Here is a 26,036-nt window from a genome sequence, read left to right as displayed (position 1 = left end):
AATAAGAAAGATGTTGCTACTGAGCAACCTGCTGACAATGTTGGAACACAAGCTGAAAATGTTGAATTTGAAACACCAGCTGATAACATTGAGATTAGGGTTAGTGAAATGGTTACTAATAGTACTATTGATGCAAACATTGAAAAATAGACAAAGAAACTGACTGCAAAGAATTTAGAGAAACCAATTGAGATACTATTAGTGGACAATGCAAAGGTACAAATAGAACAACCGACTGGTAACACTAAAGAACAATTAGAAAAACCAGCAGAAGAGAGCACACTGAAACAAAATGATATACAAGCTGAGAAATAGTTTTATAAACAGGTTCATACAAAGACAGTGCCACCGACAAATACTGAGAAACCTAAACCTTTGCTAGTTAAAATGCAAATACAAACTGACCTACCAGTGGTCGAGACAAGCAAAGTTGTTACTACCACCTGCAGTAGGAAGATTCTTAAGGTAGTTGGACAGTCATCTGGTATTTCCATGATAGAATTCAGACGAACAAATGTGACTGAAGTGCTTTTGGATTCTATTAAGAAAATTATAGATTGTAATGTGTTGGCTTATAAGGATATAGATGATACCATTCCTATTCTTAAACTGATTTCACCCAAGTGTAATGTAGATAATAAGGATTCTTTGAGTCAATTAGACACATTGTCTAAATACATCACTGGCAATATACTGACTATGGACAAAACAATTATGGAGTTCAAGGAACTATACAAAGACACCTGTAAGAATAATCTTTTGATAGTGGATATCGATATGAAAATTAGTAAAGTGCAAAAGAAAATTGATAACATAGCTAATAATATCATTGGCTCACCTAAACCAATATCAGTTATTGAGTAGGAAATTGCTGAATTTGAAGAGAAACTTGAGAAGTTAGAGAAGGATAAGGAAAGAATAAAGGTCAAAGCAAAAGATCTTAAATGCAGACTCAGTCCTAAATTGGATAACCTCATTTCTCTAAGGAAAGAGATCTTTGAGGCACTTATTCCAGGATATAAGACACGGGAAGAGAAAATGCATCACCTCACCAATACTATTCAGAGAATAGAGGCAACATTAAAGGATAGCAATAGGTTCACTCAGAGCGTGAATTTGGTATTAGAAGACCTATTCTAGATTGTAACCAACCGATAACAAGGTTCTAACTGATAACCTGACTCATTTGACAATTTTGACAACCTTTGTCATTGATGTCAAAGGGGGAGTAGTTGAAAAAAGAAAAATGGTCATCAGAAGAGATCATCTTCTCAAGGGGAGCACACAGTTTTAGTAAGATTTTTGGACTTCCATTTTGGGTACACTTTTTGGATTTTTCTCATGAGTGTTGCCATCAATGCCAAAGGGGGAGATTCTTGGGATTACACACTCTAATGGTAGTTAAAGGTGATTGAAGGTGTTGTCATTGATGGCAACCTTGCGATCCTATGGCACCGATAGGCACCAACACCGATAGACTCTACACTGTTAGATAGTTCACCGACATCGACAATAATGTTTATTGGCATCCCGGCCAACAAGATTTTGATTATTGTATTTTGTATTTAATTGTAATATCTTTTGTAAGTCGACATGTCTTATTGTAATAAGACTCATATATAAGTATTGTTGGCATTTTGGCACTTAGTTGTCATTGATGTCAACCGGTGGAGATTGAGCATGCTAGATGGCTGCCTAGATAATGTTGAAGAGGCAAAATGTTAAGACGTACAACTGGTACAAGATGCTATACTGGTCAACATGTGTAGAACACTCTACAAGCAAAGGGTTTTATCAGTATGTGTTTGTTGGACTGACTGACGATTAGAAAGCCATGTCCTTATTAGAGTAATGTTGTGTGAAGCTGAGGTGGCAAGTACACAAGTAGGGTGTAGTTGGTGAAGTTTCACTCGTTGGGTTGATGAAACTGATATATGTCACTAATGAAGGAATCACATATCTAGGAATCATATCATACTGATTGTGGCTCAAGGAAGAAGGAATGTAAGAGGAAGATTAGGGGAGTAGTTGATGTCTAGATTTAAAAAAAAAAAATCAGATTGAAAGATCACCTTGAGAAGGAAACAATAGGAGCATTAATGGCAATCTATAAAATGCAAATCTAAAATGAAGGATCACTTTTCCTAGATTTGAAAAAGTACTAAAAATGACGGTGAAGAACAAATGGACATCAAGGAGATGAGATCCTGCATATCTGGTTGGATTTAATTTGCCTTGAGGATGATGTAGAAACCCTAACCACCCAGTTTTTGAATCTTCCTTTTGGCAGGAACCTATTCAATAAGAAAAGGGAAGAATGGACTGAAAAATATGATGCTGCAATTAAGAAAGTTGTGAGGAGATGAGTTGGAAGAAGAAATTTGAGAAGGGATTTCGATCAAGTTACAATGTGAGCAAGTAGACAGACTGGTCAGAGGATCCTACTGGTAGATTCATAGTCGAGCAGTTGAGCCTTATCGGTAAGGCGTGGCAGAGCAGGCAACATCCCATTGTGACACAGTGTACTAAGAGATTGTGTGAGAGAAGGAGAGAAAGATAACATAAATTTAATTGATTCAAGTACTACAAAATTCATTTATAGTAAGAAACTTAAATTGTCCTCAAATAATATTTCAGTATACATTGCAAAGTTGGAGCTTGGTGTAGGGGTTGGTGCTCCTTGGGTTGGTGCCCTAAAAGTGTAGGGGTTGGTGGTCCTTGGGTTTGTTCCCTAAAATTTGTTACTGTGTTTTTTTATGAGGCTAGATTGGAGCAGTAGACTTCAACATCTTTTCTCACCGGGGTTTTCCCATCTTGGGTTTTCTTCGTAAATATGGTGTTGTGAGTTGGTTGTGTATGCATGATCAATTTTCTCTTCTTTCTTATATCACTAGTTGGACTATCTATGTGATTAAGTAAATAATTTATATTCTCAAGTTAGATCAGAAAAAAAATAGACCTAGGAACCACTGATTCACCCCCCCCTCTCAGTGGCACTCTATGTTCAACAATTGGTATTAGAGCGTAAGTTCCCAGTTATTTTTAAACCTTGGGTAGATTTTGGACTTTGAGCACAATGGAAAGAAGTGAGTTTTCTTCCTCAAAAGCCCCTCTATTTGATGGATCTAACTATGCTTTTTGGAGCAAAAGAATGGAGACATATATTTCATCTCTTGGCTTTGATGTATGAATGTCAGTCAAGAATGGGAATGTTGTTCCTAATACTCCTCCCACTGATCCGGATGCAAAAGAGTATGAAAATAAGGCAAAGGATAAACATGCCATATTGAGTGGACTGTCCGATAATAAATTTGTCAAGGTTATGCACTGTGTTTCAATAAAGGAAACATGGGACAAGTTGTAGAGATTATTTGAGGGAGATGCAAAGGCCAAGGAGGCCAAACTGCAAGCTCTAAGGAGCCAACTTGCAAGCATCAAAATGAAAGATGATGAAAAAATCGTAGAATACCTTCACATATTTGATGAAACTTTGAATGCTATTAAAGGACTTGGTGAAGAGATTGCAGATGAAATTCTTGTCAAAAAGATACTTATATCTCCCACTCCAAAATATGATACCAAAGTGTCAGCCATAGAAGAAGCCAAGGATCTGAAGATTTTTACTATGGATGAACTATTTGGTTCCTTGACCACCTATGAGATAAGAACACCTGGTGAGACTTCCTCAAGAAAAGAAGTTGCTTTCAACACCACCAAAAAGGGGAAGGAAGTTGTTACCCTTAAAGAATCCAGTGAAGAATCTGATGCTGAAGCAGTAAAATTCATCAGGAAGCTCAAAAGAGGATCAGGCTGGTACAAAGGAAAGTTGTCACTTAAATGTTTCAACTGTGGGAAGGTAGGACACTTCGCTGCAAGCTATCCTCACAAAGAAACTGGTGGAGATGAGTCAAGAGAGTTTAGAAAATCTATCGGCAAGGACAGAGAAAGAAATGACCATCGACAGGTAAGAAGAGACTACCAGAACCAAAACAGTTTATATACCATTGAGGATGACACAACAGATGACGAGGATGCATTAGAAGATGATGACCATGAGAACCACATAAGAGTAAATCTTTTTATGGCACTTGACAGACCTGCTACTGAAGATGAGGAAGAAGAGGATGTTGAGGCTGAAGTGGATTTGGAAAGTGAACTTATCAGTGCACTTCAAGAACTAAGTAAAACAAGAAGAGAACTAAAGAGAGTTAAGATTATTATCATAGATGAACAATATCTCTTGAAGTAGTCTCTGGAAGAATCTGGTCAAATCATATCTGACCTAAAGCTATAGCTAGAAGAAACTAAGAGGATCAGTGAAACTACAACCCTTGACTTAACAAAGAAAGAAAAGGAGAATCAAGAGATAAAAGGAGAATCAAGAGATGGAAGCAGAAATAATAAAGCCTAGAAAGGAGTTTGAGGAAACTAAGGAAGAAATAAAAATAAGAAGCAAGTATGAAGGCAACACTGAAGCTTTGGATAAGATGTTGAGCAAACAAAAGCAATCCAAAGACACTAGTGGCTTAGGCTTTGAAGTTGGTAAAAATACATATATTGATATTGTTAGAAATCGACATTCAAACCAACATACAAAAATGAGTCGAAGGTCACATTTCATGCACAAATTTGTAAATCTAGGAAGGAATGTCAGGATTGACCAAGAAGGATTCACCAAATTCAACAACATGAATGGAAGACCCCCAATGAGGCAGTTCCATTCTGGACCAAGATAACACAACTGATATGTATCAAATTGTCATGGTTACTATTACTGGTGTAATTAATTTGGGCACAGAATAGCTGACTGTAGGTTAAACAATAAATCTTCTATGAATTTTGAAAGTAGAAATTTATTTAATACACTCCAAAATATGAATGTTGTTTGCTATCAGTGCAATGAATATGGACATAAGAGCTCTGATTGTAGGAAGAACCAATCGATATCCTACAAAAGTATTAAAAATGCTTCTTTTATTGAAAACATAAAATGTTTTAACTGTAAAAAAAAATTGGACACATAGCCAAATTAATCAGAAATAAGAAGATCAAGCAAGTGAAGGAAAATTCTGATCAAAGATCGGTATCTAAACTTGAACAAAATCCAGGAGCTAACAATAAGAAGGAAATCAAACCGGTTTGGGTTGAGAAAGAAAAGGAAAAGATAGAATCAAGTCTCATAGTGTAGACTGCCTTGCATGTTGAGAGGAAAAATCTATGGGTAGTAGATAGTGGTTGCTCAAACCATATGACTGGTGACAAAAGAAAACTCATTAATCTTGAAGATTGGAATGGTGGATCAATAAGGTTTGGAGACAATTCCTCCATCAAAATAAAGGGAAAAGGGACACTAAGTATTGATGGAAAATTGAAAGCACATGATGTATATTATGTGGAAGTCCTTAAAACTAATTTTTTGAGTGTTAGTCAGATGTGTGATAAAACTTATAAATTCATCTTTGACTCAGCTGGCTATCAGATAAAGAAAGACAACACCGGTAAGGTGGTTGCAGAGGGAAAAAACACTGATGGAAATATTTATAATCTGAAGGAATGCTATGAGTCCCAATGCATGCTAAGACAAGTAGATGAAAGTTGGTTGTGGCACAAAAGATTAGGCCACATAAATTTTGATAACTTGGTTACAGTGAGCAAAAAGGGATGTGTGAGAAATATTCCACCCATCATCAAACCAGTTAATACATTTTGTGATGAATTTGTAAAAGGAAAACAAACAAGAGTAAGTTTCAGAACAAAGGAGCACAACACCTCAAAACCACTTGAAATTGTGCATATAGACCTATGTAGTCCAACTAGAACAAGAGCCCTTGTCCGTGAAAGATACCATGCTTTTCATTGATGACTTCTCAAGGATGACATGGGTCACCTTTTTGCAAGATAAATCACAAGTATTTGAAAGATTCAAGATCTTTCAGAAGATGGTGGAAAAGGAAAGTGGGTACAAATTAAAATGTCTAAGATCAGACAGGGGTTTAGAGTTCACATCAAATAAATTTGAAGATTACTGTGGAAAATATGGAATTAGAAGGTAATACTCTGCTCCTAGAACACCACAGAAAAATGGTGTGGTAGAAAAGAAGAACATGACAGTCAAGGCGATGACCAGAACTATGTTGAATGAGGCCAGTCTATTAGATACTTATTGGAAAGAAGTGATGCATAATGTTGCATACACCTTGAACTGGGTTTAGTTAAGAGAAAATAGCAAGATGACACCTTAAGAATTATGGTATGACTGGAAGCTATCAGTCAAATATTTCAAAGTTTTTGGAAGCAATTGCTTCATTAAGAAAGATATGGATGGTTTGGGAAGCTTTGACTCTAGGAGTGATGAAGGTATCTTCCTTGGTTACTCATCAAACAACAAGACCTACAAATGCTACAATAAAAGACTAAGAACAATTGTTGAAAGCATGCATGTAAGAGTTGATTAGGATATGCACAAAGGATGTCAACCATACATTAACTGGTATGATGACTCCGATGATGAAAATATTGATGTTTAGTCTGACACTAAACAAGAGGCAGCACCTCAGAAGGCTCCCAACCGGTATGTATAGTTGAATCATTTGAAAGGGCAAATTCTGGAAAATAAGAGTGATGGTGTGCAAACTAGAAGAAGACTTGCCCGAAATGATGAACAAGTCAACCTATGTCTCATGATTGAATTTGAACCCAAAACCTTCATTAAGTCTAGCAAGAGACAACAATGGATGGATGCCACTGAAGAAGAAAGGCACCAGATTGAGAAGAAAAATACTTGGGAGTTAGTCCCTAGACCGGAAGATAAGAATGTCATTGGCACAAACTGGGTCTACCGGAACAAAATGAATGAAGAAGGTAAGGTTGTGAGGCATAAAGCTAGACTAGTGTGTAAAGGATACTCTCAGGTAGAAGGGATTGACTTTGAAGAAACATTTTCACCGGTGGCTAGATTAGAAGCAATTAGAATGTTTCTAGCTTATTCTACCTACAAGGGCTACAAAGTGTACCAAATGGATGTAAAATCTGCTTTTCTAAATGGAAACTTGGAAGAAGAAGTATACATGGAGCAACTGAAAGAATTTCTATTGCATGATGATGAGACATTTGTATGTCAATTCAAGAAAGCTCGGTGTGGTCTAAAGAAAGCCCCCAGAGTATGGTACTCAAGGTTAGATCTGTATCTAAAGGAACAAGGATTCAAAAAGGGAAGTTTTAATAATAATTTGTACATAAGAAAAGATGGGAGTTACATGATTATTGTAGTTGTGTATGTAGATGACATCATCTTTGGTGGCAACAAGGATACTCTCTCCAAAGAGTTTGCTGATCAAATGCAGTCAAAATTTGAGATGTCAATGCTTGGTGAATTGACTTACTTCCTTGGCTTCCAGATACTACAAAAGGATGAAGGAATGTTTATCTCCCAAGTCAAGTATGCTAAGGAGACGCTAAATAAATTCCAATTGGAAGATTGCAAACCAGTAAGTACTCCCATGGTGACTGGCAGCAAATTAAGTAAGAATGATGAATCATCGGTAGTGGATCAGAATTTGTATAGAGCCATGATAAGCAGTCTACTATATCTAACTGCTTCAAGACTAGATATTGTTTAGGCAGTATATATGGTGGCCAAATTTCAAGCTACACCAAACAAGTCCCACATGAATGTTCTTAGCAGAATTTTTTAGATATCTACAAGGAATGCTCAGCTATTGTTTGTGGTTTCCTAAATAGGGAGGTTTTATTTTGGAAGCATACACTGATGCTGATTGGGTAGGGTGTATTGATGATAGAAAGAGGACAAGTAGTGGTGTATTCTTTTTGGACAACCGGTTGGTCTCATGGCATAGAAAGAAGCAAGACTCAGTCTCCCTATCTACTATTGAAGCTGAATACATTGATGATGCTACATGTTGCTCTCAGTTGCTTTGGATGAAGTAGACTCTCAAAGACATCCAAGTGGACATCACTGATCCCATTCTCATCAGGTGTGACAATTCAAGTGCCATCAACATTGCAAAGAATCCAGTCATGCATTCTAGAACAAAGAACATTGCAATCAAACACCACTTCCTCATAGAGAAGGTTGAAGGACAAGAGGTAAGAATGCATTATGTTCCTACTGGTGAACAAGTAGCAAACATTTTCACCAAACCACTACCGGTAAACACATTTGAGTACCTCTGACACAAGTTGGGTGTTGTATCATTTACCTAAGAAGGCTTGTGTGGTTCAGGGGGTGAATTATGTGGTTCAAAGGGGGAGTACGCAAGTACCCTATGTCATTGTGTTAAAGGGGGAGAATCATACCAATATGAAGTGGATTGTGAGAAGTTGACATCAATGCCAAAGGGGGAGATTGTTGGCATTATGGCACTTAGTTGTCATTGATGTCAATTGGTGGAGATTGAGCATGGTATATGGCTGCCTGGATAATATTGAAGAGGAAAAATGTTAAGACGTACAACTGGTACAAGATGCTATATCGGTCAATAGGTGTATAACACTCTATTGGCAAAGGGTTTTACCAACATGTGTTTGTCAGACTGACTGACCACTGGAAAGCCATGTCCTGATTAGAGTAATGTCGTGTGAAGCTAAGGTGGCAAGTAGGCAACTAGGGTGTAGTTGGCAAAGTTTCACTCACTAGGTTGATGAAATTGATATCCATCATTAATGAAAGAACCACATATCTAGGAATCGTATCAAACTAATTGTGGTTTGAGGAAGAAGGATTGTAAGAGGAAGATCAAGGGAGTAGTTGACGTCTGGATCAAAAACAAAAGATTGCATTGAAATATCACCTTAAGAAAGAAACAATAGGAGCATTAATGGCAATCTATTAAATGCAAATATAAAATGAAGGATCATGTTTCCCATATTTGAAAAAGCACAAAAATGATGGTGAAGAATAGATGGACATCAAGGAGATCAGATCTTGCATATCTGATTTGATTTAATTTGCCTCAAGGATGGTGTAAAAACCCTAACCACCCAGTTTTTGAATCTACCTTTTGGTGGGAACCTATTCAATAAGAAAAGGGCATAATGGATTGAAAAATATGATGTTGTAGTGAAGAAAGTGGTAAGGAGAAGAGTTGGTAGAAGAAAACTTGAGAAGGGATTTTGATCAAGTTACAATGTGAGAAAGAAGACAAACCGATCAGAGGATCTTATTGGTAGTTTCATAGTCGACCAATTGAGCCTTATCAGTAAGGCATGACAAAGAAGGAAGCATCCCACTATAACATGGTGTATTGAGAGATTGTGTGAGAGGAGAGAAAGATAAAAGAAAGTTAATTGATTCAAGTGCTGCAGAATTCATTTGCAGTAAGCAACCTAAATTGTTCTCAAATAATATTTCAATATACATTGCCATGTTGGAGCTTGGTGTAGGGGTTGGTGCTCCTTGGGTTGGTGCCCTAAACTTTGTAACTATGTTTTTTTGTGAGGCTGGATTGTAGTAGTAGACATCAATAGCTTTTCTCATTGGGATTTTTCCCATATTGGGTTTTCCTCGTAAATTTGGTGTTGTGAGTTGGTTATGTATGTATGATCACTTTTCTCTTCTTTCTTATATTATCGGTTGGACTATCTATGTGATTAAGTAAATAATTGACATTCTCAAGTTAGATCAAAAAAAGAATAGACCAAGGTATCACTGATTCACCCCCCACTCTAAGTGGTACAGTATGTTCATCAATTATGAGATCTTGTGGATCATTTTGTGCGAAAACATAGAAATAGATATGATGGATATGTAGAGCAAATACTAATGCAAATTTTGTAGAAGGGTTTATGGTTATCGTATGAGCTTACACCGGTATTGAATTTTGTATTGCAGATATTGTTTTTTAGAAGTACATTATATTGGATTTTCATAATCCATTTTGTAAGTCAGTGAGACTTCCTTTGTAATTCAACAGTGAGCTTTAGGTAGTTGGCCTTCCTGCATGTGTAGGCTCCTCTTGTAAGTAATATCCATTCATTGGACAGTGAGTGAATATTGTGGGTCACAAATCCCACTGAGGTTTTTCCCACACCGGGTTTCCTCATTAAACATCTTGTATTATGGTGTGCTTTCTATGTTGTCTTTACTATTCTTATTTACTGAATTAATTCTTGTTTACCGGTACATTATTTTGGAATGCAAAATACTTAATAAGGTCAGAAATTGTGTTAACCGGTTAGATACTGATTCACCCCCCCTCTCAGTATCTTTGAGACTATCATCAATCATAACAACACTCAACTAGTTAAACTTGACAGTGATATTTGCATTTATAGTTCAGTGGTTTAACTTGTCAATTTAGAGTTTTCTTTAAGAGGTTGTTTCTAAGATTGGTGAAAGTTATTATCAGTTTTCCAATCTATTGATTCACCCTCCCTCTCCATAGTTGACCGAATCATTATTCTTTCATCACACCATCAGATAGATGGCAATGTTTACAATCTGAAGGAATGCTATGAGTCCTAATGTATGATAGGACATGTTGATGAAAGTTGGCTATGGCACCGAAGATTAGGCCACATAAACTTTGATAACTTAGTTGCAGTAAGGAGAAAGGGATGTGTAAGGAATATTCCACCCATCATCAAACCATTAAGCAAATTTTGTGATGAACATGTAAAAGGGAAGCAGGCTAAGGTGAGCTTCAGGACAAAAGACAACAACACCTCAAGACCACTTGAAATTTTGCATATAGATCTTTGTGGTCCAACTAGGACAAGAGCTCTTGCCACTGAAATATATTTTATGCTCTTTATTAATGATTATTCAAGAATGACATGGGTCACTTTCCTACAAGATAAGTCACAAGGATTTGACATATTCAAGATCTTTAGGAAGATGGTGGAGAAGGAAAGTGGGTGCAAGATAAAATGCCTAAGATCAGACTGGGGTGGAGAGTTCACATCAAATGAGTTTGAATATTATTGTGAAATACATGGAATTAGAAGGCAATACTCAGCCCTTTGGACACCACAACAAAATGGTGTGGTAGAAAGGAAGAATAAGACAGTCAAGGAGATGACCAGAAACATGCTAAATGAGGCCAGTCTGTTAGACACATATTGGAAAGAAGTTGTTCATACATCTGCATATACTTTGAACCGAGTTCAATTAAGAACAAACAACAGAGTGACACCTTATGAGTTGTGCTATGACCAGAAGCCATCAGTCAAAAAATTCAAAGTATTTGAAAGTAAGTGTTTTTTCAAAAGACATATGGATGGTCTACATTGTTTTGACTCCAATATTGATGAAGGAATCTTCCTTGGCTCCTCATCTAATAGAAAGGCCTACAAATAATACAACAAAATACTAAGAAGAGTCATTGAGAGTGTGCATGCAAAATTTGATGAGGATATGCACAAAGGAAGTCAACCACAGGTAAATCGATATGATGATTTTGGTGATGAAGGTGAGGAAGCTCAGTCAGACAATGAACTAGAAGATGCATCCAAGAAGGGTCCCAACTCGTATGTGCAACTGAATCACCTAAAAGAGAATATTCTAGGAAATGAGAGTGATGGTGTACAGACTAGAAGAAGACTTTCTCAGATTGATGATCAAGTCAACTTCTACCTCATGACTAAAGTAGAACCTAAAACATTCAATGAAGCTAGCAAAAGACAAGAATGGATGGATGGCATGGAAGAAGAACTACAATAGATTGATAAGAATAAGACTTGGGAATTAGTCCCTAGACTGTAAGAGAAGAACATGAGTTGCACTAAGTGGGTCTACCAGAATAAGATGAATGAAGGAGGTAAAATTGTTAGGCATAAAGCTAGACTTGTGTGGAAAGGATACTCTTAAGTAGAGGGCATTGACTTTGAAGAAACATTTGCACCGGTAGCTAGTTTGGAAGAAATTAGAATGTTTCTAGCCTTTTCTTCCTACAAGGGTTATAAAGTATATCAGATGGATGTAAAATCTGCCTTCCTAAATAGACATTTGGAAGAAGTGTACATGGAGCGACCAGAAGGGTTTCAACTACATGATGATGAAACATTCGTGTTCTAGTTGAAGAAAGCCCTGTATGGCTTAAAGAAATCTCCCAGAGAATGGTATTCAAGATTAGATCAATACCTCAAGGATCAAGGATTCAAAAAGGGGAGTGATTAAAACAATTTATACATAAAGAAAGATGGAAACCACATGATCATTGCGGTTGTGTAGGTAGATGACATTATTTTTGGAGGCAATAAGGACACCCTTTGCAAAGAATTTACTGATCAGATGCAGTCAAAATTTGAGATGTCAATGCATGGTGAATTGACATACTTCCTTGGTTTGCAAATATTACAGTAGAATAAGGGAATCTTTATCTCACAAACCAAGTATGCAAAGGATATGTTGATGAAATTTCAAATGGAGGATTGCAAACTGGTAAGTACCCCTGTAGACACTTAAAAATCATTATTTTAATTATTTTTAATTCCTCACATAATTAATTAATTAATTATGTTAATTCAAATTCTCCACAATATTAATTAAATATAATTGATATTGTCACTATAGTATGTGACTGATTTATTTAATAAATCAATTCCTTTCTTTATTCTTCTAAAAATTGAATTCTCACAAATCTCCCTCTTAGCTAATTAATTTCAATTAATTAGTTAACCCACATGCTTCCTGCAAACCATCTTCTTAGTTTATCATTAACCTAATAAAGTCTTCTAAAAACTCCCTAAACTCACTTAACCTTATTCTTCCAATTTTTAATTCCCTCCACTCATTCTCTCTCCTAGTCAAATCCTAATCCCACCTAACATTTCCTCTAATCCCCCTCTTAATGAGTTGCTAATGGATAATCATGATGATTAGCCATGAAGTCAACTCCTTGTCCCTTCCATCCAACCACTAGCTTTTAATGCTCTTTTCCTAGGTGAATGTGAGATCTTCAAAATCTCACAATCCTCTAGGCATCTCCTCTCCCAAGGAATTTTTAATTCCTTCTTATTCCTCCAATCTCCATGATCATCCCTTTTTGGAGAATTTTAAATTCCTCCTCCCCATTCTTCAAGGAATGTCACATCCCTTGCTCCTCTCAAGGCACATGGGGAAGTCTTCCCAATGCACTTTGCTCTTCTCAAGGCACCTTGGGAAGTCTCCCCAATGTACCTTGATGAGTGTGGAGACAAGAAATGCATTTAAGGCATATCTCTTGGTCTCCACACCCTCTCTTGGGCCTTGTGTGAGCTCACAAGCAATCATAGCCCTTCATCTTGAATCCATCCTAGCCATCCATTTTTTCTCTCCTCTTCCTATAAATTGAGGACTCCATCCCTCTATTTTTCATCTCCAAGTTTAACAATCTTATGCTGCCCATTTGAGTTCAAAAATGTCATCAAAGCATCCAAACTATAGCCAAATCCATACTCATCCATCACTTAGTCATTTATCCATCCATCTCATCCTCCCATCAATCATATTGTGCACATTTGGAGGGCCATCAACATCAAGCAATCAAAAGGAGCACATCAAGTGGAGCATCACCAAGGGGTGCCTTCACTTCATCAAGCTCAATCCTAAGGAGAAGGTAAAAGAGCAAGGTGAAATGGTCTCTTCATGATATGTTAGCATTTTTACATGTTTATTTCATTATGTTTTGATCATTTTCCCTTCTAATTTGTTTTCCCCTCTTCATTTTGGCATGCCCAGTGGGACCCATGTCCCTGAAAACTAATGTTTTTAAGAATTTTTTTTTTGTGAGTTGTGAGATGGAGGTTCTGGAATAGCATGATTGCAGAAAAAGAAAAAAAAAGAAAAAAATAAAATTCAGTAGCTCTGTATTTCACTGCGAGCACTCTGCACATTCTCCCATCTCCTCCTCATTCTTCTTCTTCTATCCATTTTGTGTTTCTGTTTCTATTTCTGTTTTTGTGAAAATTTGAATTCCTATTATCTGCTTTGTTTTTTTATTTTGTAAATAATCTGTCTAACCGCAGGAATTATTCGATTAACCAAATGGTGTTGTAGGTTGCAGGTTGCCTTGGAGATTTGATTAAACCGTGTGTTTTCAATTTTTAGGCACTTAGGCTTAATTAGGAGGAAAGTGTGAAAGTAGGAGAGTATGCTCGTCTATCTAGACAATCAGAAATCTAGACCTTTGGCACTTTTCTACTTTGTTATTTTCTCTGTTATCTGCTCTATTATTTTCTCTATTATCTATTGTCTGTGCAGTGCAATTAGGATTGTATTTCTCTGTTATCCGGTCTGCTTTCTATTCTCTGTCTATTTTTTTGCCATATTTGCTTTATCTTCACTCCTTTTTCCTCCAAACTTCACTAGATCCCCCGCATTGCCATTTTGCACATTTCCTTCCTTGGGGGCCTTGTCCCAAAATTCACTTTTTGAAGCCCGAAAACCCACATTCCTCTATTTTTAGGGTTTTCCATAACTCATTCCCCTTTTATCCAATCACCTCCAAATTTTCCCATATTGTCCATCTCCAACTTTTGCTTCTTTGTCCCTCTTGGACAAATTTTTCCATTCCTTCATCTCTGCTCCAAAATCCCCATTTCTTGCTTGCTTATCCCTTGGAAAGTAGCAGAAACCTAGTCAAACACCATTTACCCATCAAATTTTCCTCCAAATCCACATTTGTCATTTGTAAAAAAGTTTGTATTTATGTTTTTCTACTTATTCCCAAAAAATAAAAAAAACTAATATTTTTGTCGTTTTGTTGTCTTTTGCAGGACGTTTGTTGAAGACTCCATTTTTTTAAAAAACTACTAATCAAGTTGTTTTCCAGGATGCCTAAGAAATCTGACCAAACATTGTGCATTTATTTACATTAGGCACCTAGATAATAATTAAAATGGATTGAACCATTGTCTTATGTGTCTTTAAGAAAAGCATAAAGGTAGGAGAGTATGCTCTCGTCTAGCTAGACGATCAGAAATCTAGACCCTCCAACCTTTTCTTGTTTGATTGCATGTTTACCTCTAGCGGGCCTGCCCTCCCAACTTGCTCTTTGAGAAGGTAAGAGGGGAATGACCCAAGTGAGTACACCCGGACCTAGGGTTCCCAACTCACTATAATAAATGGGCCATTGACTATGAAAGGGTCAATGGTTGGGGCTATATGAGAGTTCACTCTCACATTGGGTGCTTAGTAGGATCCTAGAGATCTCAATCATGCTTGCGTGACTACTAAGTTCTTGGTGCTTTGTTGGGCTATAGGCCTCAATTTCTCTTGCACAACTTCGAAGGGTAGCTCCTAATGAGAAGACTTACTAAACACCTTGTTCATAGTGGCCAAAAATCTTCTAGTCATTTTTGCAAGAGGTCGGACCTCTGAAGTCGCCCATATTTTTACGGCACTTAGTAGAGACACAAAGTTTTCCATGAGGAGTTTTCATGGGAATTGATGCTTGGCTTCCCCAAGAAGTGAGTGCCATGGAGGGGATCCAGTGGGGTCAAGCATCTAAGTGTCCACTCTGGGTAAGCATAGCTAGGAAACCAATTGGGATCGAATGACTATTGTCCTTGCTAGCCTTAAGAATGTTGTATATGAGCATGAGTGTCTCTGAGATAATATGCATTTGATCATTGTGTTTTCTTTGTTTGATACATACTTTCCAAGAGAAGACTAAAAACACATCACTATCCCCAAACACTTTGCAAAAACACTTGTCAAGACACAAGCAATTGTCCAAGTCATTACCCACACAAAGTTGAAAGTTGCGTCAAAACTCCATTTGTCCCATGTTTCATAAGCCCAAGAGAGAAGCTAAGAGTCCATCCTCTCCATCAACATTCAAGATTATCCTTTGAAACACCAACTATCATCCAAATCAGGGTGGTCGTGTCCCTTCATATAACTTGCCATTCCAATCTATCCTCCATTGAGTCATGTTCATGCCAAAGACAACCTAGTCATCAAGTTTCTTCTATGCCATCACTATTATACCTCCTCCATCAATCATCCTCAAATTTCCCAAGGACTTATCACATCAAATCAATCTCTGTCTACTATCAAAATAATTATCAAAATTCAAATCCAATCATCCTCTAATCCAATTTAACCTCATGTTAAGGTTACATACCTTATGAAATTCCATTTAGACCTCATCATTAATCAATTGGCTCTTGTGCTTTAAGGGCAATCCTCTCCAAGTACCTTTTGCCTAATGCTTTTGAGTCAATCAAGACTCTTAACTCACGTCTTTACTTTGCTTGGGCTCATTAGCCAACCCTTGGTATAAGAGAGGCTTTTTAATCATCAATCCAAGGTCTAGATTCTACACAACTTGTCCCTCATCTTACTTGTGGTTGCATCCACCACCTAAAATCCTCATCCAAGGACTAAGGTGTCAGATCCTAATCAAATTTGGGCTCTAATCCAAGAACCATACCAATCAACAAAATCCCTTGTCATAAAAGACAAAATCTAAAATTCCACAAATATCTTGCTAAGTCCTTTCATCACAAATTTCCCCCTCCAAACTTTTCCAAGGTTATTCATGTATGGTTAAAACTTGATCCCAAAAGAGAAAGATGGCTGAACAACAATATGACATGTCGGACATTAGTGCCCTATATGAAGATCCCACACAAGATCCTACACAAAGTGAGCAACCTAGCAATCCAGATCAAAGCCAAAATCCTAACATGGTTAGCCAAGATTAACTTTCTCCGGAAGTGCAAACTTTCCTAGTGGATGCTTATAACCAAGAGATGATGGAAAAGTTTGTTCAACACAATCCCACTGCACTTCTAAAAACTCTCCTTTAAAATGGAGGTCAACTTCCGCCTGAATTTAATAGATCCACTCTTGTCCAACAACCACAAGGAGACCTTGTTCCCTCACAAAGTGCTACATCTATTACTCAAACTCAATCAATCGCCAGCCCCATCAATCATCCAAGCTCAATCAATGCCATCAATGAAACCTCCCACCATAGTCTCCATCACACCTTCTTCCTCCTTACCATCTATACCACTATCAAATCCAATCTCATCCATTCTCCAACACACTTCTATACCACCTCCTTCCATTTAGCCACATATTTCTATTCCACAAACTTCCCTTCCCGCCAATAATGTCACAAATTTTATACAGGCCATGCTCAATCCCATCACAACTATTTGCGGACCACAACCAACTATCACACAAATCCCTATGACATTTGTCTTCACATCCCACATTCCCGTCTCTTCATCATATCAATACATTGGTGGTGGTGCACCTTCTTTGGCTCACCCAATTCTTGGGGCAAATACAATTCATCATTATCAAAGTCCACAACAAGACCTCATCAAAGAAATTCAAGACATGAAGAATATTATTAAGGACATGAAACAAAGGACTAATAAAAGGAAAACTTACACATTTGAAGAGTTTTTCCCTTGTCCTTACGACCCATCTATATCAGTTGCACCGTATCCCCCGGGATTTGAGATCCCCAAATTCACCAAGTACAAAGGCAAAGGAGACCCCCGCAATCATGTCTGAGAATTCCAAATCCTATGCCAAGAAGTCTCCTATAGTGACCTTTATCTTCAAAGACTCTTTCCCAAGAGTCTCATGGGAGACGCCCTAGCATGGTTGTCATCTCTACCATGAGGTTCCATTGTCTCCTTTCTAGACTTGGCAGAAAAATTTGTGGCCCACTATGCTTACAATATGGTTAATGATGTTTCTATGATGGACATATGCAATACAAAACATAGGCCTGGAGAAACCTTCACCAAATTTCTACAAAGATGGTGACATCTTATCAAGAAATTCCAGTGGGACATGCCAGAACAACATCAAATTGAACTATTTCAAAAGAACTTAGTACCTGAACTTTCGAGACCCTTAATATCCCAATGTATCAAATCCTTCCAAAAATTGACCGATAAGGGCCTCACCCTCAAACGCGTCTTATTGGAAGAAGGAACCTTGAAACATTACCAAAAATCAACAAAAAGTTCTTATCATAATGACAAACCAAAATTCTAGTCTAAAAACAAAAATGTGGTCAACGATGGTGTAACCGACACAAAGCAGGTTCAAATAGTGGTTGCTCCCAAAAAATTCACCACCAATAATCATCAATTCAACAATCAAAACAACCAAAATCAATCTCAAAAACCTCATAACAATGTCTCAATCTAGGGATGACCACCCCGATCAAATAATAGGACTCCAAGAGACTTCACTCCTCTGGCTGAGCCTATTGAAATGGTGCTTCAAAAACTTGTCCAAGCAGGTGTAGTGGTTTTTCCAATTAGTCACCCATTTGACCCCAATCAACCTAAACCAAGATGGTATAATAAAAATGAGTATTGTGAATACCATCGTATCAAGGGACATGATACATGAAAGTGTATGAAGCTCAAAATCTACATACAAGATCTCATTGATAGGGGTGAGATTAAAGTAGCAAATGTGAAACCTGGTAATAACAATGACAAACTTAAAATCTACCAGGAGCCATTCTTGAAGCATGATAAAGGAAAAGGCTCATCATCCAACGCAATGGGTTATGACTACGCTAATCACATAACCAGCTTTGATTTCTTAGTAGGTCGCATTGAACCTACAGACACTCATGTCAATGTCATAGCCATCCAAGGAGTTAATCTTCCTTCTTCCAAAAGTAGACCAAATCCTACTAGGATAGTCATCCAACGTACCATGCCTTCCACCTCCCATTTCCAGAATGACTACAATATAACTACACACTGAGGTAGAGTCACCATCCAAGGAGTCCCTCCCCCACTAAACCCCCCACCCATGTCTTCCACCTGCCAATATGACCTCCTTGAACAACTTGGGAAGACCCCCGCACAGATCTCCATTTTGGAACTTCTCAAGACTTCCCCTGTCCATAAGGAAATTTTGGAACAAGCCTTTCTCGAATCATGCATTCCTGATAACATCAACACCACCCAATTCCAAGCCCTCATTGAAGACCTTGTACCCCAGTAGCACCTTGTATTTACCTCTAGAGATTCTCCTGTAGATGAAGACCATAACAAACCTTTGCACATCGAAGCTCTTATCCACAAGCATAAGGTCAAATGTATCTTGATAGACGGTGGATCCGGGCTTAATCTATGTACATACAAATTAATAAAACAATTGGTACTTTCTGAGGATCTGATAGACACATCAAGAAGGATCACAATAAAGGCATATGATGATGCAGAAAGAATTTCAAAGGGCATGATCACCTTACCTCTTCAAGTGGGCCCCATTATGATTGAAACCCCTTACCAAGTACTAGATCTTGATCTCCCCTACAACATTCTCCTCGGGCATCCATGGATTCATTCCTTGTAGGCCATACCCTCCACTTATCACCAATGCGTCAAATTCCCCTATAATGGAAGAGAGATCACTATCAAAGGTGATCCCCAACCTTTTCAATATTGCAAACTATTAGAGGGGAAGCATCTATATCATTTCCCACTAAATATAGCCTCGCCAACACCTCCATCTGACACATCAAATGTTGCCTCCACTTCATCCCTACTAGATAATCAAATCAAGATCTTGGACAATGGCTCTAGGGAATATAAATTGGAGGATGTCTTATTAATAGGCAAGCTCCCTCTCTCTCCTAAGTCATTTGGAAAACCAAAAGAGCTCAAAAAGGACCCAAAACCAGTCATGCAATGCAAAAATACCACCTTCCAATGATGGGGCCCACTTTATGAAGAGAGCCTTGAAGCAGATGTCTCTTCCTGGTTGTACCCGGAAGAGGATGATGATCCAGCAAAAATATCCAAAAAAATGTACCCAAAAGCATCTGCCATGGTTGAAAGAATGGGTTACAAAGGACATGGCCTGGGACCAGAGGATAAAGGAAGAAAAGCACCCATAAATCCTATCTCCTATAGATACAACAGAGGCTTGGGGTACATCCTAGTGCCTAAGATTACTATTGTTGGTGCCTCTTCTAGTCCTTCTTTAGATATCAAAAGCGTTGACGAAGAGGAATTCCATGAAATGCCGTATGAATATGAGAAAGATATCTTCCTTGACACTTACATCAATACCATCACCCCCGTAACCCCTTCCACTTCACATGAGCTACATCTTGTCCATCCTGAACTCATTGAATGAGGCCAATGAGACAAACCCACTTTAGATATCTGCGCTGACGATAACGCTCTCATTGCTCTCCTGATAGTGCGAAACCTAGAAGATTGTAACAGAATCGAGGGTATTCAACTACACAAAAAGGGATACTTTGGTAGTCAGGTCAATGCCCTTAGCCACAAAAAAGATAATAAAAGGAAAAGACATGATTCCCTAGGTGAAAACCTCCCTGAGGCACCTTTGGATGAACAAAAACTAAAAACAAAGAGTGTATCCGAAAGTAAAAACTCGAAAAAGGCACTTGATGATGAGGGACTTGACCTCCCTACCATTGGTTATCTTCCATAGGACAAATTAAATTTGCTGATAGAAGAAATAGACAACAACAACATGGGCACCAAAGTCATTCCGGAAAATGTGCTCATTGCCAAATCCCTCACAGAAATAGAGAAATGAGACTTCATCAACTTCCTTACAGAGGTAAAAATCAATTTTGCATGGTCCTATTCCGATATGCTAGGGTTGGATCCTACCTTGGTGGTTCACAATCTCGCCGTCCGCCCAGATGCAAAACCTGTAAAGTAAAAATTGTAGAAAATGCACCCACATATTGCACTCCTAGTCAAGGTGGAACTCCAAAAGATGTTAGAAGAAGAATTTATCAAACCAGTACACTATGCTGAATCGGTCTCTAACATTGTACTTGTCGACAAACCTTCTGTGGGCATCCACATCTGCACAAATTTCTGAGATCTAAGTAGAGCTTGTCCTAAAGATTATTTCCCGCTCCCCAATATAGACATGATTGTGGACCTTACAGCAGGACATGAAATTCTATTGCTAATGGATGGGTTTTCCGGATACAACCAAATCAGGATAGCAAATGAGGATCAGTATAAAACCGCATTCACAACACCATGGGGTACTTTCTGTTATCGGGTCATGCCTTTTGGTCTCAAAAATGCTGGAGCTACATACCAACGTGCCATGACAACAATTTTTCATGACCTCTTACACAAAATGATGGAGGACTATGTGGATGATCTACGAGGAAAATCTAAGACAAGACAAGAACACATTCCCATTCTAAAGCAGATCTTTGAAAGATTAAAAAAATACAAACTACACCTAAATCCCAAAAAGTGTGTGTTTGGAGTCACATCGGGAAAATTATTAGGATTCATTGTTTCCCACAAAGGCATCGAGGTTGATCCTACAAAAGTAAATGCTATCATGGAAATACCTCCACCAAAAACTCTCAGACAACTGCACAGTCTCTAGAGAAAACTCCAGTCTGTTAGGCGTTTCATTTCATAGCTAGCAGACAAGTGCCATCCATTTGCACACCTATTACGTAAAGACACAAAATTCAAATGGGATTGCCTATGTTGAAAGGCCTTTTAGAAATTAAAAGAATATCTAGCATCACCTCCAGTTTTGATGCCACCTACCCCTGGAAAACCCCTCATTTTATACATATGTGCTACTATAGTGGCATTGGGGGCATTACTGGTGCAAATAGATGATCAAGGGAAGGAACACGCCATTTACTACATCAGTCGGACATTGGTAGGATATGAACTCAATTACACCCCCATTGAAAGAGCATGTTTGGCATTAGTGTTTAGTACACAAAAACTATGACACTATATGCTAAACAACAAGACAAAATTAATTGCTAAAATTGATCCACTTAAATATCTCCTGTCAAAAGATGCTCTCACTGGTAGAACCGCCAAATGGGTCATGCTCCTAAGTGAGTTTGACATCAAATATGTGGATAGAAAGGCAATCAAGGGACAAGGCATTGTAGATCAGTTGGTTGAAGCTCCACTTCCAGGTGACCATCCTATTCTCACAAAATTACCAAATGAGTTCATTATGACTATTTCCACATCCTCCACATGGCAATTATACTTTGATGGCTCCTGCACCCAAAATGGATCGGGGGCAAGAATATTATTGGTCACACCTCAAGGAGATGGAATCCCCAAATCATACAAGATAGCCTTTGCATGTACCAATAACATAGCAGAATATGAGGCACTCATCACAGGTTTGTGTCTGGCTATCCACTAGAAAATAAAGGATTTACATGTTTATGGTGATTCTCAACTAGTTATAAAACAAGTCAATGATGAGTACCAAACAAAAGATGATAAACTCCTTCCTTATCGTACCATGGTTTAAGATCTTAAGAAAAATTTCAAAACAATCACATTTAATCAAATCCCATGAACAAACAATAGGGCTGCAGATGCAATGGCCACCATTGGCTCCCTCCTTCAAATGCCAGCACAAAGTCAAAAGTGTGAGTTCTTGGTCGAGCAATTATTTGTACCAGCATATGACCTACCAGAGTCTAAAATGGTGTGTGTTCTCATTGGTCCTGAGTCCCCTTGCTACCAAGAAACCTTCATTTTCCTCAAAGACAACACCATTCCCCACATCTCACCAAAACCCAACAACAAACCTTCATCCGCTAATGTGCTCATTACACCATCCTCAGAGACACTCTATTCAGAAGGCATTTTGATGGTTCCCTCCTAAGGTGCTTAGATAAACAAGAGGTAGAATGGGCATTATGCAAAGTACACGAAGGTATCTGTGGGGCACACTCAAGTGGGCTCACATTGGCTAAAAAAATTTTGAGAACAGGATACTATTGGCCTAAAATGGAAGAAGATGCATATAACTATGTCAAGAAATGCATCCCTTGCCAGCAACATGGCGACAAGATTCATGCATCATTACAAGAATTGCTGCCATTTATTACACCTTGGCCCTTCTCACAATGGGGGCTCGATCTCATTGGGAAAATCCACCCTTCATCCTCTAATGGACATAAGTTCATTATAATTGCCACCGAGTATTTCACCAAGTGGGTAGAGGCTATCCCTCTTACTTTTACCACTGGTAAGTAGATATCCAAATTCATCCTGAATTACTTGATATGCCGATATGACATTCCAAAATTTATTATCATAGATAATGGCAAATAATTCAAAAACTAGGATGTCAAAGAACACTGCCAAAAATTCAACATCCAACATCGCTTCTCTACCCCATATTATCCCCAAGGCAATGGCCAAGCTAAGGCTTCTAATAAGACCTTAATCAAAATTCTCAAAAAGACAATCAATGACACTGGCCATGATTGGCACCTCCAACTCCATCCCGCTTTGTGGGCCTACTGCACCTCCATTTGCACCCCCACAGGCACAACCCCTTATTCCCTGGTCTTTGGCTCCAAAGCCATCCTTCCCCTTGAGATCAAGGTCCCCTCGCTAAGGGTATCACTGCAAGACATCCTACCAGAGGAAGAATACAGAATTGCCTACTTACAAGAGCTAGAATTATTAGATGAAAGGTGCCTCAAGGCCTTGAACCATCTCCAGGTATATCAGAACTACTTGCGGATGAGTTATCACAAAAGAGTCAGAACCCGGGAATTCCAAGTTGGTGATCTTGTCGTCATGGAGAATCAAAAAAATCTACAAGAAAGAGAAAAGAAAGGCAAGTTTGAGCCTAATTGGCTTAGACCATATGTAATCATAGAAAAATATGGATTAGCAGCTTATCAATTGGCTATTCCTAAAGGCGATCCTTTGGATGATCCAATCAATATCATGCACCTCAAAAGATTTTATGATTAGTCCTCAGAAAGTCTTAAATTGTCAAAAAATCAAGAAAAAAATAATAATAAAAAAATAAAAATAAAAAATGAGAAAAAGATCCTAAAAAAAATCATCACTTTGGTGAAAACCTAGCAAACAGGCGCCTTATGACACAAAAAAAATTAAAAAATCAGAAAAAGAAAGAAAAACAATTCGTCCATTAGTGAAAACCACTTGGTAGTGCTATGGACAAGTACCTTGGTGAAAACCTCTGTGCAGGCACCAAGGTAAATAACCGGATCCACTGTCTATCATGTCGATTCTACAAATCATCTGCCATCCAGCCCACCCATGTGCAACATTCCTTCTTTTCCACCTCTCAATAAAACATGCCTATGATGATGAGTCTTCACCTGAGTCATGAACAAGGAATGTCCCATTAACACTGAGCTTTTATGCCTCTATGTAAGCTTCAAGAAGTCTTGAGAAACAATCCCAAATCCACTAGTTACTCTCCAAAACCATAGAATCAGTTGCCTAATCCAAAAGCCCACTTAGCCCTAGGGATGACTCCTTCCCTCGCCTGTAAACCTAATCTTTCATCCTAGTTCTACTCTTGGCAAGAGGTATCATTTAGTCACAAAGAAATGACTTGTTATATTTTGTTAGATCTTTTCATATAGACTTGCATCTTTTGCGCTATGACTACCACTATTTACGACTGCCTGGGTTCTTCCATATCCAGGTACATTATGATAGGTGCATACTGGGGCATATTTCATAATATGGCATGTTTTGGATACTTCTTGTACAAACTGGCGACCTGGTACTAGTGTTTATCAACACTTACCTTCTCGTGTACAAGAGGTATCGGTGTGTTTGAGGGTTTCCTTGCATGAACCCACAACTTTGTATTAGTGTTTCTTGACACTTGCATTGTTTTGTGCAAGAAATTCCCGTTTGTCTATAGAGTCAGTCCATGCCCTGGGTTTCTCATGGCATCCTAATTTCTATAATCAGTGGTGCAACCCACTTAGGGCAACATCAAACTAGGTTGGCTCTCCATATTTGTTGTGCACAAAATCTCACCATCATTCCATGAAATCCTAAACTTAGTAATCCCATGGAGTTCTCAATTTCCCCCACTCCCCATCTATTCCATATTCTTCTATCTAAGATCCTTGTGTTATTATTGGCATATTCCCTCTTTTTATTTATTCATTCATTCACATCATGTAGAGTGCATTTCTTAGATAGTCATATTTTCCACAAAACATTTACCATATAAGATTGCATCACATAAATAAAATATACACTCATCCATATAGCATTACATCTAGACTACATCATAAATCATTCACACATGTGTAAAGCATAAAAAACACTCATCTTGCATCCAAAAACTATGTCAACAACACATCATAAACATACATACATAAGCATCCACTCTACATCACAAAATAGATCAACATAGCACATCCATGATTGCATCCATATATGACATCATAAGAGAAACAAAAATAATCCATCACAATAAATGCTACACATCATTTATCACCAATCGAATCATATATACATATATATATATATATATAAAGAGGAAAATATGTCCGTCATGATACAATGACCCCTCATTAGGTCCATTGTGGCATATATAGGCCCCTGTGAGGGCCCATCTTCCCCTACGGTCTCGCCTCTACTGTTATTCTTTCCAAATTTTTCATGTCTGCTTCATATTTCTTCCTCATTTATCCCTTCCACCCTGATTCTTCTTCCTCTTTTTTTTGAGAATTTTTCGTCCTTTTTTTGAAAAAATTCTCAAGGGGGCATACACCTCCCATGCTTTATGCTGGGGCATCCTTTTCTTCTTCTATCTTCTACACATTGCCAAAATGTAGACACTTAAAATAATTATCTTAGTTATTTTTAATTCCTCACATAATTAATTCTGATTCGGATCATGTCTTATACAGGATGAATCCTTCCTGAAACCAGATGTTGCGCTCTGATCATGTCTTATATAGGATGAATCCTTCCTGAAACCAGACATTGTGATCAGTCATGTCTTATAAAGGATGAATCCTTCCCGAAACTAGACACTGCGTTATGATCATGTCTTATACAGGATGAGTCCTTCCTGAAACCAGACGTTGTGATCAATCATGTCTTATACAAGATGAATCCTTTCTGAAACCAGACATTGCGCTATGATCATGTCATATATAGGATGAATCCTTCCTAAAACCAGACATTGTGATCAATCATGTCTTATACAGGATGAATCCTTCTTGAAACCAGACGCTCTGATCATGTCTTATATAGGATGAATCCTTCCTAAAACCAGACGTTGTGATCAATCACGT

Source organism: Cryptomeria japonica, chromosome 7, assembly GCF_030272615.1.
Source record: "Cryptomeria japonica chromosome 7, Sugi_1.0, whole genome shotgun sequence".
NCBI classification, from domain to species: domain Eukaryota; kingdom Viridiplantae; phylum Streptophyta; class Pinopsida; order Cupressales; family Cupressaceae; genus Cryptomeria; species Cryptomeria japonica.
Note: the sequence above shows the minus strand (reverse complement) of the source record.